Source organism: Chiloscyllium plagiosum, chromosome 11 (assembly GCF_004010195.1).
Source record: "Chiloscyllium plagiosum isolate BGI_BamShark_2017 chromosome 11, ASM401019v2, whole genome shotgun sequence".
Classification (NCBI taxonomy): domain Eukaryota; kingdom Metazoa; phylum Chordata; class Chondrichthyes; order Orectolobiformes; family Hemiscylliidae; genus Chiloscyllium; species Chiloscyllium plagiosum.
Genome location: NC_057720.1, coordinates 17,052,137 through 17,067,225, shown reverse-complemented (window position 1 = coordinate 17,067,225; position 15,089 = coordinate 17,052,137).

Here is a 15,089-nt window from a genome sequence, read left to right as displayed (position 1 = left end):
GACTCCTCAGATACTGAAGCAATCACTGCTCAACTGCAACAAGATCTGAACAATATCCAGGCTTGGGCCAACAAGTGGCAAGAAACATTCACACCACATAAATGCCAGGCTGTGACCATCACCAATAAGAGACAATCTAACCACCGCCCTTTAACATTTAATGTCGTTACCATCACCAAAACCCCCACTACAAACATTCTTGGGGTCATCATTGACCAGAAACTCAATTGGAGCTACCACATAAGCATAGTGGCTACAAGAGCAGGTCAGAAGCTAGGAATGCTGCAGTGAGAAACTCACCTCCTGACTCCTAAAAGCCTGTCCACCATTTACAAGGCCCAAGTCAGGAATGTGATGGAAAACTCCCCACTTGCCTGGATGGGTGCAGCTCCAACAATACTCAAGAAGCCTGACACCATTTAAGACAAAGCGGTCTGCTTGAATGGCATCACATTCACAAACATCCCTCCACCATTGAAGCTCAGTAGCAGCTGTGTGTAATGTCTACAAGATGCACTGCAGAAATTCACCAAAGATCCTCAGACAGCACCTTCCAAACCCACGACCACTTCCATCTAGAAGAACAAGGGTAGCAGGTACATGGGAACACTATCACCTTCAAGTTCCCCTCCAAGCTACTCACCATCCTGACTTGGATATATATCACTGGGTCAAAATGTTGGAATTCCTTCCCTATGGGCATTGTCGGTCAACCCACAGCAGGTGGACTGCAACAGTTCAAGAAGGCAGCTCACCACCACCTTCTCAAGGGCAACTAGGGATGGGCAATAAATGCTGACCGGCCAGCAACACCCACATCCGACAAAAATGAATTTAAAAGAAGTGTCGGTAAAGGCTGAGGTTACTGAGAGTTCAGGCAGTGTTTGTAATGGCTGCTGAAGTGGAACAAATTCACCAGTATCAGGAACAAAGCAAAAACACCTCTGGCATACAATTCTGCTTGCATTCTCGGTGTCTAGGCAATGATTATATCTAATGCTCAGTTTGGAATTAGAATTTGAAGTATCGAACACAACCACTGACCCTTTTATACACGCTCTTTCATTGTGTTAAAGCTACACGGCTCACCCGCTTGAAGATGGGAAATATCACCAAGGATCAGAAAACAGCTAGGATGCCGTCCTAGTTAAGATGTTCCATTGCAGTCTGGGGCAAAAAGTCAACACAGGCAATAGGTCGAATGTTTGCATGGATGATTATGATTAGGGACTGGCCGGTTAATGGTTATTCGATGGTTGTGTTATATTAGATGGGCTGAAGGAATTTCTACATCCAACCAAGCCTCGTGATTTCCTAAGCTAATCTACAAGAGGGTTTAAAACTGTGTTCTGTGGCATTTAAATCCCTGGATTTCTATCAAAGTGTGAGTGGCATGTTGAAAAAATTAAATCCAGTTTCAAACCTTCTCAAGCTGTGTACAACTGTGCCAGATGGGATGTGGTTCAGTCTTCATAAGAGTGTGAGACATTAAGGAAAATCTCAAACAGGTCCCAAAACACCCACAACCGTCACTTTTTGGGTCACTCCCTACTGTGGTAAGGAATGCTGTTCCAAATTCCTCGTGGTATTAGTCTTGATCCTGGTCTGGTGTAAAGCTTTTTGAGTCATTGACTTGATTGTGTCAGTTTTTGCCAACTTCCACTTAGCTTAATTCTCCAACTCAGTAATAAATAAATGAATGCCTCATATTCTGAATGCTTTGTGAAAACATGATATGGAAATAGTTGAAGGACTAAGTATCATATTGTCAGGATTGATTTTATTGTTATTAAACATTAAATAATTTGCTATAAAGGGAGGAACACTTCTCTCACTGCAGTTTCGAGATTTGTTTTTCCCTCCCACCTATCCAATTGAATTGAGTGAATTATGGTAAATAATATATTTGCAGTCAGCTGCAATGTGGGACTTGAGCAGCTGAGAACACAAAGCACTGACAGCAACCATTATTGTAAGCTCATAAACTGCAAGATATTACGATCACATATTTGCCTGCTTGCATACCATTTTTGCAAATGGATCTGCTCCAAGAGATGGGCCAATGTGTAACTCCCAAAGTGGTTGCTGAAAACAATCATAATATCCCTACAGTTTGGAAGCAAGCTATTTGGTCCATCGAGCCCACACCAATCCTCCAAAGAGCATCCCACCCAGACCCACCACTTTACCCTGCATTTACCGTAGCTAATCCACAGAGCCTGCACATCCCTGGACACTTGGCAAATTAGCATGGCCAATCCACTAAACTGCATATCTTTGAAGTGTGGGAGGAAAGCAGAGAACCTGGAGAAAACCCACATAGACACAGGGAGAACATGCAAACTGCATACAGACAGACACCCAAGGGTGGAATCGAGCCCAGCTCCTGGCGTTGTGAGGCAGCTTTGTTAACCACTGAGCTACTGTGTTGACCATAAATTCTGAACATGTGACGGCCTGGAATCAAACCTGAGCCAACTGCTTGGAAGGCAGCACCATGCCGTGAGAATGAACAAAAATGAAAATGGTATTTCACCCATGTCCTGTATGGTACTGGTCAAACTCATTCCACCAAGGAAAATTGCAAAATTGTGTTGGTTGAATCTGATCAACTGATGGCTGGCTCCAAGGAAAATTCACCACTATATTTGCTGGATGCCTTAAATCCCAGAGAGATGGGTAATAATAAACACTATCTTGAAAAAGCGTGGCGCTGGAGAAAGCACGGCAGGTCAGGCAGCATCCGAGGAGTAAGAGGATCAATGTTTTGGGCATAACCCTTCTTCAGGATAGAGGGTTACGCCTAAAACATTGATTCTCCTGCTCCTTGGATGCTGCCTGACCTGCTGTGCTTTCTCCAGCGCCATGTTTTTTCAACTCTCCAGCATCTTTAGTCCTCACTTTCACCTATAAATCCTATCTTTCCAGTGTCTATCAGAATAAAAATATGGACATAAACAAAATTAATAGCATCTTAAAGAGGCAGAGGAAATTTATATTTCAAGTAATAAAGATCTTGGATAGAATTGTCCAAAAAGTGCCAATTTCTGGGAGTTTCATGGACAGTTTCGTTCCATGAGATCTAGCACTATTCTCCAATGCACACCTCATTATGCACACAGCACTGCATGTACTCACACTCCTCCTGCTCTCCCACTATCATGTGCTCATCAATGGCAGAAGTACTCCCCTCTGCTGGGATCTTCCAGTATTCATGTTACAAATGCCATAGTTACAACTCATGTGCACTCATAGGGGAAGGGAAATGAAAAAGCAACACTTTTGAGGGCACGTCATTGTAAATGGAATCTGATGGTCATAAATATTTGTCTCTTTTCAGCATCTTGTCTCTGACCAACTTGCAAGAATGAAGCTGCAGATGCTCCTTGTTTTAGCGATACTGTGTGGATACTCTGTCCGAAGAAGTGTTGCTTTTCTCCTTAATTCGCAAAACACTTTCTCATTTTTCAATGTGGGAGCATCGCATGTTTGAAAGCCGTCAGTTGAAAATCTAAGCCATTATTGAACGAGAGAAATGACAAAGAAAATACAAACAAAAAAAAATGCTGCAGTTCTTTCTGGGAACAAATTGATACTGCTTGCCTTTCAAGCAACAACAAATTTATCGTCAATGTGTGATGACCTCACCCAAGGGACATTTGTTGGAAGTTTATGTCGAGTGAATCCTGCCTGGTTTGTTGCACCCAACCCTGCACTGCTCTATCACTTAAAGGTAATGTTTCTGGTGCTCACAGCATTCATGTTCCTCTTGAAAAACTATAGCTGCTCTTCCAGCTCATCAGGGAATCCATTCCATCCCCTCTTTGCCTGCTCCATTTGTGTTGAGAATAGCACTTTAGGATTAGATAGCACAATCTATTTGGAGTGAACTACAATGATCCCCAATTCCAGACCAATCTGAGCAATGGGACCTCATATTTGGGGGTATTGCTCCACAATGGCCCTGGTGGAAGAATGGACTACATTCTATCTACACTTGGCCTCAGTCAGGGGGTCATGTATTGGAGTCATCAGCCACAGTTGCACAGGTAGTCCTTGTCTTCCAGTAAACAGCCCTATAAGTCACCTGGCTGTTGAAATAGAGCAGAGATGGAGACAAGTAAATGGAAAGTGAATGAGGCTGAAAGAGTAAGCTAAGAGCTCCAGGATATTCCAATCATGCAACTGATGCCTGTCCTTGCACACAAAGTGACCTGGTAGTAACACTGGTGTTGCATTGCAATGCAAGATTACTGATACAATACACTTCATCACTGCACTGAGGAGTGTAAGTGAATTGAAGACATACCATAATGAGGTGATGGTTAATGCTTGTACATAGACAGGGTGATTACTGCCCATAGAGAGTGCCTTGAGATATCGGGGTAGACTGGCCAGGGGGGAGGCCCATATGAGGAAGCTGGACAATTGGTCATGGTCTAGTTTCTCTTCACTGTGTGAGAGAATAGCAAACTGTATACAGCATAAATGAGGGGAGAATGGGTAATACACAGGCATGCAAATAGATCATGAGGTTATGCTACAGCTGTACAAAACTCTGGTGCGGCCACACTTGGAGTATTGTGTACAGTTCTGGTCACCGCATTATAAGGATGTGGAAGCTTTGGAAAGGGTGCAGAGGATGTTACCTGGTATGGAGGGAAGGTCTTACGAGGAAAGGCTGAAAGACTAGAGGCTGTTTTCATTAGAGAGAAGAAGGTTGAGAAGTGACTTAAGAGATGCATATAAGATAATCAGAGGGTTATATAGGGTGGACAGGGAGAGCCTTTTTCCGAGTATGGTGACGGCGAGCATTAGGGGGCATAGCTTTAAATTGAGGGGTGACAGATATAGGACAGATGTCAGAGGTAGTTTCTTTACTCAGAGAGTAGTAAGGGTATGGAATGTTTTGCCTGCAACGGTAGTAGATTCACCAACTTTAAGTACATTTAAGTCATCATTGGACAAGCATATGGACATACATGGAATAGTGTAGGTTAGATGGGCTTCAGATTGGTATGACAGGTCGGCACAATATCGAGGGCCGAAGGGCCTGTACTGCACTGTGTTCTATGTTCTATTAGATTAGATTAGATTAGATTAGATTAGATTACTTACAGTGTGGAAACAGGCCCTTCGGCCCAACAAGTCCACACCGCCCCGCCGAAGCACAACCCACCCATACCCCTACATTTACCCCTTACCTAACACCATGGGCAATTTAGCATGGCCAATTCACCTGACCCTGCACATCTTTGGACTGTGGGAGGAAACCGGAGCACCCGGAGGAAACCCACGCAGACACGGGGAGAACGTGCAAACTCCACACAGTCAGTCGCCTGAGTCGGGAATTGAACCCGGGTCTCAGGCGCTGTGAGGCAGCAGTGCTAACCACTGTGCCACCGTGCTGCCCACTACTCACTACTATGACTCACTACTCACTCATATGATTCTCATTTCCATAAAACTTTGAGTGTACATGGCACTTTTCTTTCTTGATGTTGTGAATTTGAGAGAATTTGATTTTGAGAAAGTTAGTGTTGCAGCTGTAACAAACAAACCCTCATTTGATACTCACACTGTTTTCCCAGCTGAGGGTCATGAGGTATTGTTAATTGAGGAAGTTCTTGCCAACTTTATTTCTCTTCAACCCCAGCCTCCTGTGGTACTGATCCCTCCACCATTACTTGACCTGAAGTTATTAGCTGAGCAAAGAGGTTTAGTCTTGTCAATTCCCAGGTCTGAATGGCTCAGCTTATGGCTCCCTGGAACGTGTGCTCACCATCTGAGCCCTTAGGAGCATTCTTGATGCAAGTTAAAATTATTCTTAAAACAACTTGATAATTTTATCACACCCCTTGTGCATTTCCACCACTTATGATTTCAGTTTGACTCCCATCTTCAACTTTCCTCATGTTTTATCCTTCTGCTTTCTGTCCCCTTTCATGGCCCCTCATCCTCTTAGCTTTCTGCGTGTTAGTTTGTTTTTCCAAATGTCTTTTCACTGCCTTGCTGAGCTAATCTTCAATGTTGTCAAACGACGAGCTTTTCTTGTGCAAATGGTTGCAAATTATTTTTCAATTTTCTCCCAGTGATTGGAGTAACTGAGCGTGCTTTCCCTGACTCATTTTTTTTCTCAACTATACCAATTTCTGGTTTTCAATCTTCTGTAGTGTCAGCCATGGCTCAGTTAGCTCAATTGGGCTGTTTTGCTCTGGATGGTGTCAAAGCTTTTTGAGTGTTGTTGGAGCTACACCTGTCCAGGCAAAGCAGGGAGTATCCCATCATACCCCTGAGTGTGCCTTGTTGATGATGCACAGTCTTTAGGAATTAAGGAAGTGAGTTACTCACTGCAGTATTCCTTGCCTCTGACCTGCTCTTGTAGCCTCTGTATTTACATAGCAAGTCCAGTTCAGTTTCTGGCTAATGGTAATCACCAGGACCGTTGATAGTAGGGAATTTAGAACATAGAACATTACAGCACAGCACAGGCCCTTTGGCCCTCGATGTTGCGCCAACCTGTGAAACTAATCTGAAGCCCTTCTAATCTACACTATTCCATTTTCATCCATATGTCTATCCAATGACTATTTAAATGCCTTTAAAGTTGGCCAGGGCTGAAAATGTGTTGCTGGAAAAGCGCAGCAGGTCAGGCAGCATCCAGGGAACAGGAGAATCGACGTTTCGGGCATAAGCCCTTCTTCAGGAATGAGGAAAGTTTGTCCAGCAGGCTAAGATAAAAGGTAGGGAGGAGGGACTTGGGGGAAGGGCGTCAGAAATGCGATAGGTGGAAAGAGGTCAAGGTGAGGGTGATAGGTCAGACTGGGGTGGGGGCGGAGAGGTCAGGAAGAAGATTGCAGGTTAGGAAGGCGGTGCTGAGTTCGAGGGATTTGACTGAGACAAGGTGGGGGGAGGGGAAATGAGGAAACTGGTGAAATCCGAGTTCATCCCTTGTGGTTGGAGGGTTCCTAGGCGGAAGATGAGGCGCTCTTCCTCCAATTGTCGTGTTGTTGTGGTCTGGCGCTGCAGGAGTTTAAAGTTGGCCAGTCTACTACTGTTGCAGGCAGGTCATTCCATGCCCTTACTACTCTCTTAGTAAAGAAACTACCTCTGACAGTTGTCCTATATCTATCACCCTTCAATTTAAAGCAATGTCCCCTCGTGCTAGCCATCACCATCTGAGGAAAAAGGCTCTCACTGTCCACCCTATCTAACCCTCTGGTTATCTTATATGTCTCAATTAAATCACCTCTCAACCCTCTTCTCTCTAACGTAAACAGCCTCAAGTCCCTCAGCCTGTCCTTGCAAGACATTTCCTCTATACCAGGCAACATCCTCGTAAATCTCCTCTGAACCCTTTCCAAAGCTTCCACATCCTTCCTATAATACGGTGACCAGAACTTTATGCAATATTCCAAGTGTGGCCGCACCAGAGTTTTGTACAGCAGCAGCATGACCTCATGACTCCAAAACTTAATCCCTCTACTAATAAACACTAAGACACCGTATGTCTTCTTAACAACCCTATCAACTGGGTGGCAACTCTCAGGGATCTATGTACATGAACACAGAGATCCCTCTGTTCATACACTACCTAGAATCTTACCATTAGCCCAGTACTCTGCATTCCTGTTACTCCTTCCAAAGTGAATCACCTCACACTTTTCCGCATTAAATTCCATTTGCCACCTCTCAGCCCAGCTCTGCAGCTTATCAATGTCCCTCTGTAACCTACAACATCTTTTGGCACTATCCACAAATCTACCGACCTTAGTACCATCCACAAATTTACTAACCCATCCTTCTATGCCCTCATCCAGGTCATTTATAAAAATGACAAATAGAAGTGGACCTTGTGGTACATCACTAGTAACCAAACTACATGATGAACATTTCCCATCAACTACCATCTTCTGTCTTCTTTCAGCTAGCCAATTTCTGATCCAAGCTGCTATATCACCCCCAATCCCATGCTTCCATATTTTGTGCAATGGCCTACCGTGGGGAACCTTATCAAATGCCTTATTGAAATACATATACACCACATCAACCGCTTTACCCACATTCACCTGTCTGGTCACCTTCTCAAAGAACTCAATAAGGTTTGTAAGGCACAACCTTCCCTTCACAAAACAGTGTTGACTATCTCTATCTGTTGTAACCTTTTCCAACACTTTACCCACAACCGAAGTAAGGCTCACTAGTCTATAATTACCAGGGTTGTCTCGACTCCCCTTCTTGAACAAGGGGACAACATTTGCTATCCTCCAGTTTTCTGGCACTATTCCTGTAGACAAGGACAACATAAAGATCAAAGCCAAAGGCTATGCAATCTCCTCTCTGGCTTCCCAGAGAATCCTAGGATTTTTCTGGCCTAGGTGTTTTATCTATTTTCACACTTTCCAGAATTGCTAACACCTCCTCCTTATGCACCTCAATCCCATCTAGTCTTGTAGCCTGTATCTCAGTATTCCCCTTGACAACATTATCTTTTTCCAGTGTGAATACTGATGAAAAATATTCATTTAGCGCTTCCCCCATCTCCTCAGACTCCAGCACAACATCCCACTACTATCCTTGATTGGCCCTAATCTTTCTCTAGTCATTCCTTTCTTCCTGATATGACTAAAGAAAGCCTTAGTGATTTCCTTGATCCACCAATGACTTCTCATGTCCCCTCCTGGCTCTTCTTGCTCTCTCTTTAGGTCTTTCCTGGCTAATTTGTAACTCCCAAGTGCCCTAACTGAGCCTTCACATCTCATCCTGACATAAGCCTTCTTCTTCCTCTTGACAAGAGATTCAGTTTCCTTAGTAACCTACGGCTCCCGTGCTCAACAACTACCTCCCTGCCTGGTAGGTATATACTTATCAAGAAACCGCAGTAGCTGTTTCTTGAATAAGCTCCACATTTCAATTGTGCTCATCCCCTGCAGTTTCCTTCCCCATCCTATGCATCCTAAATCTTGCCTAATTGTGTCATAATTGCCTTTCCCCCAGCAATAATTCTTGCCCTGCATTAAATATCTGTCCCTTTCCATTGCTGAAGTAAACATAACCGAATTGGTGGTCACTATCACCAAAGTGTACACCTACCTCCAAATCTAACACCTGGCCGGGTTCATTCCCCAATACCAAAACCAATGTGGCCTTGCCCCTTTTTGGCCTGTCAACATACTGTGTCACGAAACCCTCCTGCACACATTGGACAAAAACTGACCCATCTAAAGTACATGACCTATAGTATTCCCAGTCAATATTTGGAAAGCTAAAGTCCTCAATAACAACTACCCTGTCACTCTCCCTCCTATCAAGAATCATCTTTGCTATCCTCTCCTCTACATCTCTGGAACTGTTAGGAGGCCTATAGAAAACTCCCATCAGGGTGACCTCTCCTTTCCTGTTTCTAACCTCAACTCATACTACGTCAGTAGATGAGTCCTCAAGTGTCCTTTCTGCAACCATAATACTGTCCTTGATTAATAATGTCACACCACCCCCTTTTTTACAATTTTTTTCTGTTCTTACTGAAACATCTAAATCCCGGAATCTGCAACCCACCTGACTCTGGATGCTCCTTGCATTGAAGTGGACGCACTTCAAACCAACTTCTTGCTTGCTGGTCCCTTCTTGCGATCTTGAAACCTTATTTCTGACCTCACTACTCTCAACTTCCTGTACACTAGAACTACAAATTAGGTTCCCATCCCCCTGCTGATTAAACCCTCCCGAACAGCATTAACAAATAACCCCGCCCCCAGGATATTGGTACCCCTCTGGTTCAGGTGAAGACCATCATGTTTGTAGAGACCACCCCATTCCAGAAAAAGCCTCAATTATCCAGGAATCCAAAATCCACCCTCCTGCACCATCCCTGTAGCCATGTGTTCAACTCCTCTCTCTCCCTATTCCTCACCTCACTCGCACGTGGCACATGCAACAGACCAGAGATAACAACTGTTTGTTCTAGCTCTAAGCTTCCACCCTAGCTCCCTGAGTTCTGCCTTAAAGCCCCATCTCTCTTCATACCTATGTCGTTGGTGCCTATGTGGACCCCTCAAGGATCCCAAAAACACAATCAGAGACATTTTGAACCCTGGCAACCAGGAGGCAACACATGAACCGTGAGTATCTCTTGTTCCCACAGAATCTCTTATCTGTCCCCCTAACTATGGAGTCCCCAGTGACTAAAGCTCTGCTCCTCTACCCCCTTCCCTTCTGAGCAACAGGGACTGACACTGTGCCAGAGACCTGTGCCCCATTGCTTACTCCTGGTAAGTCCCCCGTCAGCCCCCCAACAATATCCAGAACGGTATACTTGTTGTTGAGAGGAACATCCACAGGGGATACTTGCACTGCCTGCTGGTTCATATTCCATCCCCTGACGGTAACCCATCTACTTTCATCTTTTACCTGAGGTGTGACTACCTCCCTGTAACTCCTCTCAATGACTCCCTCCACTTCTTAAATGATCCAAAGTTCATCCAGCTCCAGCTCCAGTTCCCTCACACAGTTTTTGAGGAGCTGGATTTGGGTGCACTTCCCACAGATGCAATTAGCAGGGACACTCTGGTGACCCTTACCTCCCGCACTCTGCAGGAGGAACATTCAACTATCCTAACCTCCATTCCTACTATTCTAAATTCCCAACAAGACTACTGAAAACTTTAAAAAAAATTAAAACTAGTCACCTTACCAATCCGGCACACGGAATCTTTGTTTTTGGTTAGAGGAGGAGGACGGGTGGGAGACACTACCAGAGTAGTGTTTTGGGTAAAGCAACCACCCAAATATATAACCTCACTTACCCAGCAGTCCCATGTGTGCTCCTGCTCAGTGTGTGCTCCGCCTATTCACAAGGTAAGTTTTTATACTTTAAATGTACCTTCCCGTCAGGCCCCTGGTCCTCGCTGTCAGTCCTCTCACTGTAACTGCCACTGAAAAAATGAAGCAAAAAAATGGTACCACCACTGAAAATCAAGGATAATAATTAGATGGCTCTTATTAGTGATGGTCTTTGCCTGGCATTTATATGGCATGAATATTATTTGTCAAAGGTCAACCCAAACCTGGATATTGTCCAGATCCTACTGCATTTGAACATGGACTACTTCAGTACCAGAGGAGTCATGACTGGTGCTGAACATTGTGCTAACATCCCCACTGGTGGGCTCATGATGGAGGGAATGTCATTGATGAAGCAGCTAAAGATGGTTGGACGTAGGAAACTACCCTGAGGAACTCCTGTAGAGGTGTCCTGGAGCTGAGATGACTGACCTCCAACAACCATGACTGTCTTCCTATGTACCAGGTTTGACTGTGGTCAATGAGAGTTTTGCCTATGATTTGCATTGATTCCAGTTTCTCAAAAGCTCCTTGATGCAGCACTCAGTGAATACTTGATATCAATGGCTGTCACTCGTACACCATTTCTGGAATGCAGTTTTTTTGTCCATATATGGACGAAGGCAGGCATGAGGTCGGAAACTGTGGCCCTGGCAGAGCCTAAACTGGGCATCACTGAGCAGGTGCTATTGGATAGCACTGTTGACAACACCTCCCATCACCTTACTGATGATCGAGAATAGACCAATGATGCAGTTGTTATTTATTTTGGATTTGTCCTGCTTTTTGTGTACAGGACATTTTCCACATTTCAGGTAAATGCTGGTATAGTAGCTGTGCTGGAACAGCTTAACTAAGGGCGTGGCCAGTCCTAGAACACAAGTCTTCAGAGCAACTGCAGAATGTTGTCAGGGACCATAGCCTTTGCACGTTTTCACACCTCCAGCTGTTTCTTGATATTTGGGAATCAAATTGTCGAAGATTGGTTTGTGTAATGCTGGAGACCACTAGAGGAGACCAAGATGGATCATCCACTCGACACTTCTGGCTGAAGATTCCTGCATAAACTTCAGCCTTATCGTTTGCACTGATGGGCTGGGCTCTTCCATCTTTGAGGATGGGTACATTGGTGGATCCCCCTCCTTCAGTAAGTTGATTGCCCAGTAGGATTGGATGTGGCAGAGCTTAGATCTAATCTGTTGGGCGTGGTATCATTTAGCTGAGCTTCTACTATTACAGCAATTTCAATTACAATTTGTTGTTTGTTCACTGCAACAGTGACTATATTTCAAAAAATAATTATTTAAATTTTAAACGCTTTGAGATGTTCAATGGTCATGATAAGAACAATATAAACATAAGTCAGGGCTCATGTCTAGAAAGTCTGGATTTATTTTCCATCTTCTCCAAACTTGCCTGAATAGATTGATTAAAAATATCTATAAGGACAAATCTTTCGTTATCAATATGTACGCTCAATATGATACATATACACGAGATCTCATGTTGCAAAGATGTGATGAATCCTCCAACAGTTCAGCTCTCCCTCAGTATTGCCTTGGAGTAGATAGCTGAGCCTACTCAATTCTCTGAAGTCAGCTGCAGTCCACAGACTTCTGACTCGAGACTAATGTTGACACTACTACAGAAAATGGAGAGCAGGTAAATTGGACAATTGAGGTAAGAAATGGGTCAGAGTAAAACACAATCAGTGACTCCAATCACAAGGAGAAAATTAAAGGGTTGAATGATTGGCAATCTTTTTAACCAGAAAAGCAGATCATTTGATGACATTGAAGATTAACTCAGTGAGGCAGTGAAAAGCTATTTGAAGAAACAAATTAACATGCAGAAAGCTAACAGGCTGAGAGGCCACGAAAGGGGACAGAAAGCAGAAGGATAAAATGTAAAGAAAGCTGAAGATGGGAGTCAAATAAAATCACAAGTAGTGGAAATGCACAATGAGTGTGATAAAATTATTGAGTTGTTTTAAGAATAATTTTAACTTGCATCAAGAATGCTCCTAAGGACTCAGGTGGTGAGTACACTTTCCGGGGAGCCATGAACTGAGCCATTCAGACCTGGGAATTGACAGAGACAAACCTATTTGCTCATTTGGTGATTTCAGGCTGAGTATTGGTGGAGGGTTCAGTACCCCAAGGGGCTGGGGATGAAGAGAAATAAAGTTGGCAAGAATTTCCACGAATAACAATACTTCGTGACCTTCAGCTGGGAAACAAAGTCTGAGCATTGAATGAGACTGTGATTGGTGCAGCTGCAAATTGGCAATGATCAAAATGTCTTCTAACTTTCACTGTTTAGACTCCAAGCTATAAGAGCAGCATTAGCCTGTTCAGCCCATTGAGACTGCTCCACCATTCAATTATGATTGATATGTTTCTCAACCCCATTCTTCTGCCTTCTCCCTGTAACCCTCGATCCCCTTACTAATCAAGAACCTATTTATCTATTTCTTAAATACAGTCAACGACTTGGCCTCCACAGCCCCCTGCAGCAATGAGTTCCACAGGTTCACTACCCTCTAGTTGAAGAGATTCCTTCACCCCTTCACTCTGAGGCTGTGCTGTCAGATCCTAATCCTTCCTACTTGTGGGACATGTTCTCCCTGTCCACTCCATCCAGGCCTCTCAGTATTCTGTAAGTTTTAATCAGATCTCCCCCTCATCCTTCTAAACTCCACTGAGTTCAGATCTAGAGTCCTCACCTTTCCTCATATGACAAGCTTGTCATCCCTAAAATCATTCTTGTAAACCGCCTTTGAACCTCCTGCAAGGTCAGCACATCCTTCACAGAGCCCAAACTGTTTGCAATATTCCAAATGCAGCCTGACCAGAGCCTTATACAATCTCAGCAGTACATCTCTAGTCTTGAATTCTTGTCTTCCTGAAATGAATGCTAACATTATATTTGCTTTCCGAACTGTCAACTGAACCTGCATGTTAACCTTAAGAGAATCCTGATCGAGGACTCCTAAGTCCCTTTGTGTTTCAAATTTCTGATACCTTTTTGCCATTTAGGAAATAGTCTACACCTCTATTCTTCCTATGAAAGTGCATAGCCCACATTGTATTCTGTCACTTCTTTGCCAACTTTTCTAGCCTGTCCAATTCCTTATGCAGCCTCTCCATTTCTTCATTGCTACCTGTGTCCCCATCTATCTTTGGGCCAGCTGCAAACTTAGTAACAATGCCCTCAGTTCCTTCATCCAGCTCGTTAGTGTATAATGTGAATAATTATGGTCCTATCAATGACTCCTGAGGAACTCGACTGGTCACCGCTGCCATACTGAAAAAGACCCCTTTATTCCTACATAGTGCCTTCTGCCAGTCAGCCAATCTTTTATCCTTGCCCCTAACACCATGGGCTCATATCTTGTTTGGCAGACTTCTGTGCAGCACCTTGTCAAAGGCCTTCTGCAAATCCAAATACCAAATGAACAACAACCTACATTTATATAGTGCCTAAAAATAAAAATAAAAGTCAGAGGCATGAGGGACGCAGAGCGTACAGTGAGTTCCTATCCTCAGAAGTCTCATCTGGAAAAGGTCTGAAATGTACTGGCCATGATTCTCTGATTTGCTTTAGTTATTGCTTTCTCCACCTGTCCTGCCACAGTCAGTGATCTGTGCCCAAATACATCTAGGTCTCTCAGCTCCTGCACCCCCCTTTTCAAATTCTACTCCCTATTTTAGGACTTAGGAATCAATTTATTCAGAGAAATTATGGCACTCCTCTGGAGCAGGTGGGACTAGAACTTAGGTTTCCTGGCTCAGAGGTAATATACTACGACTGACCAATCAGATGGCCAACAGTTTTAGATCCTAAAGACCACTGGTTGAAGTTTAGGCTCCAGAGGATCCAATGGTGAGAGGGTATGTCTTTGTTGTCCTCTTGCTTCTCACTGCTGGTAGTCACAGGGAGAGGAGGGATAGGAGGTACGGCTTTCAGAGGCCAATTCCAAGTCCCACATTCCTGCTCCAATTTGACCCATAGTGGGGCAAAAAGAAACCTCCCCCCACCCAACAATCTAACAGTTAGGTTGGGAACCTGCCACTTTTCTCACCTGTTGGAAGACAGGTCATCAGGTGTGTGGTAAATTGATTATTGATAGAGCCATAGAGTCCTTAAACCTGTGGCCTCTAGTTTAGGATTCCACTACCCTGGGAAAAATATCTTATCTATGTCCCTCAGGAGGTTTTATAAACCTCCAAAAGATCACCCTTCAG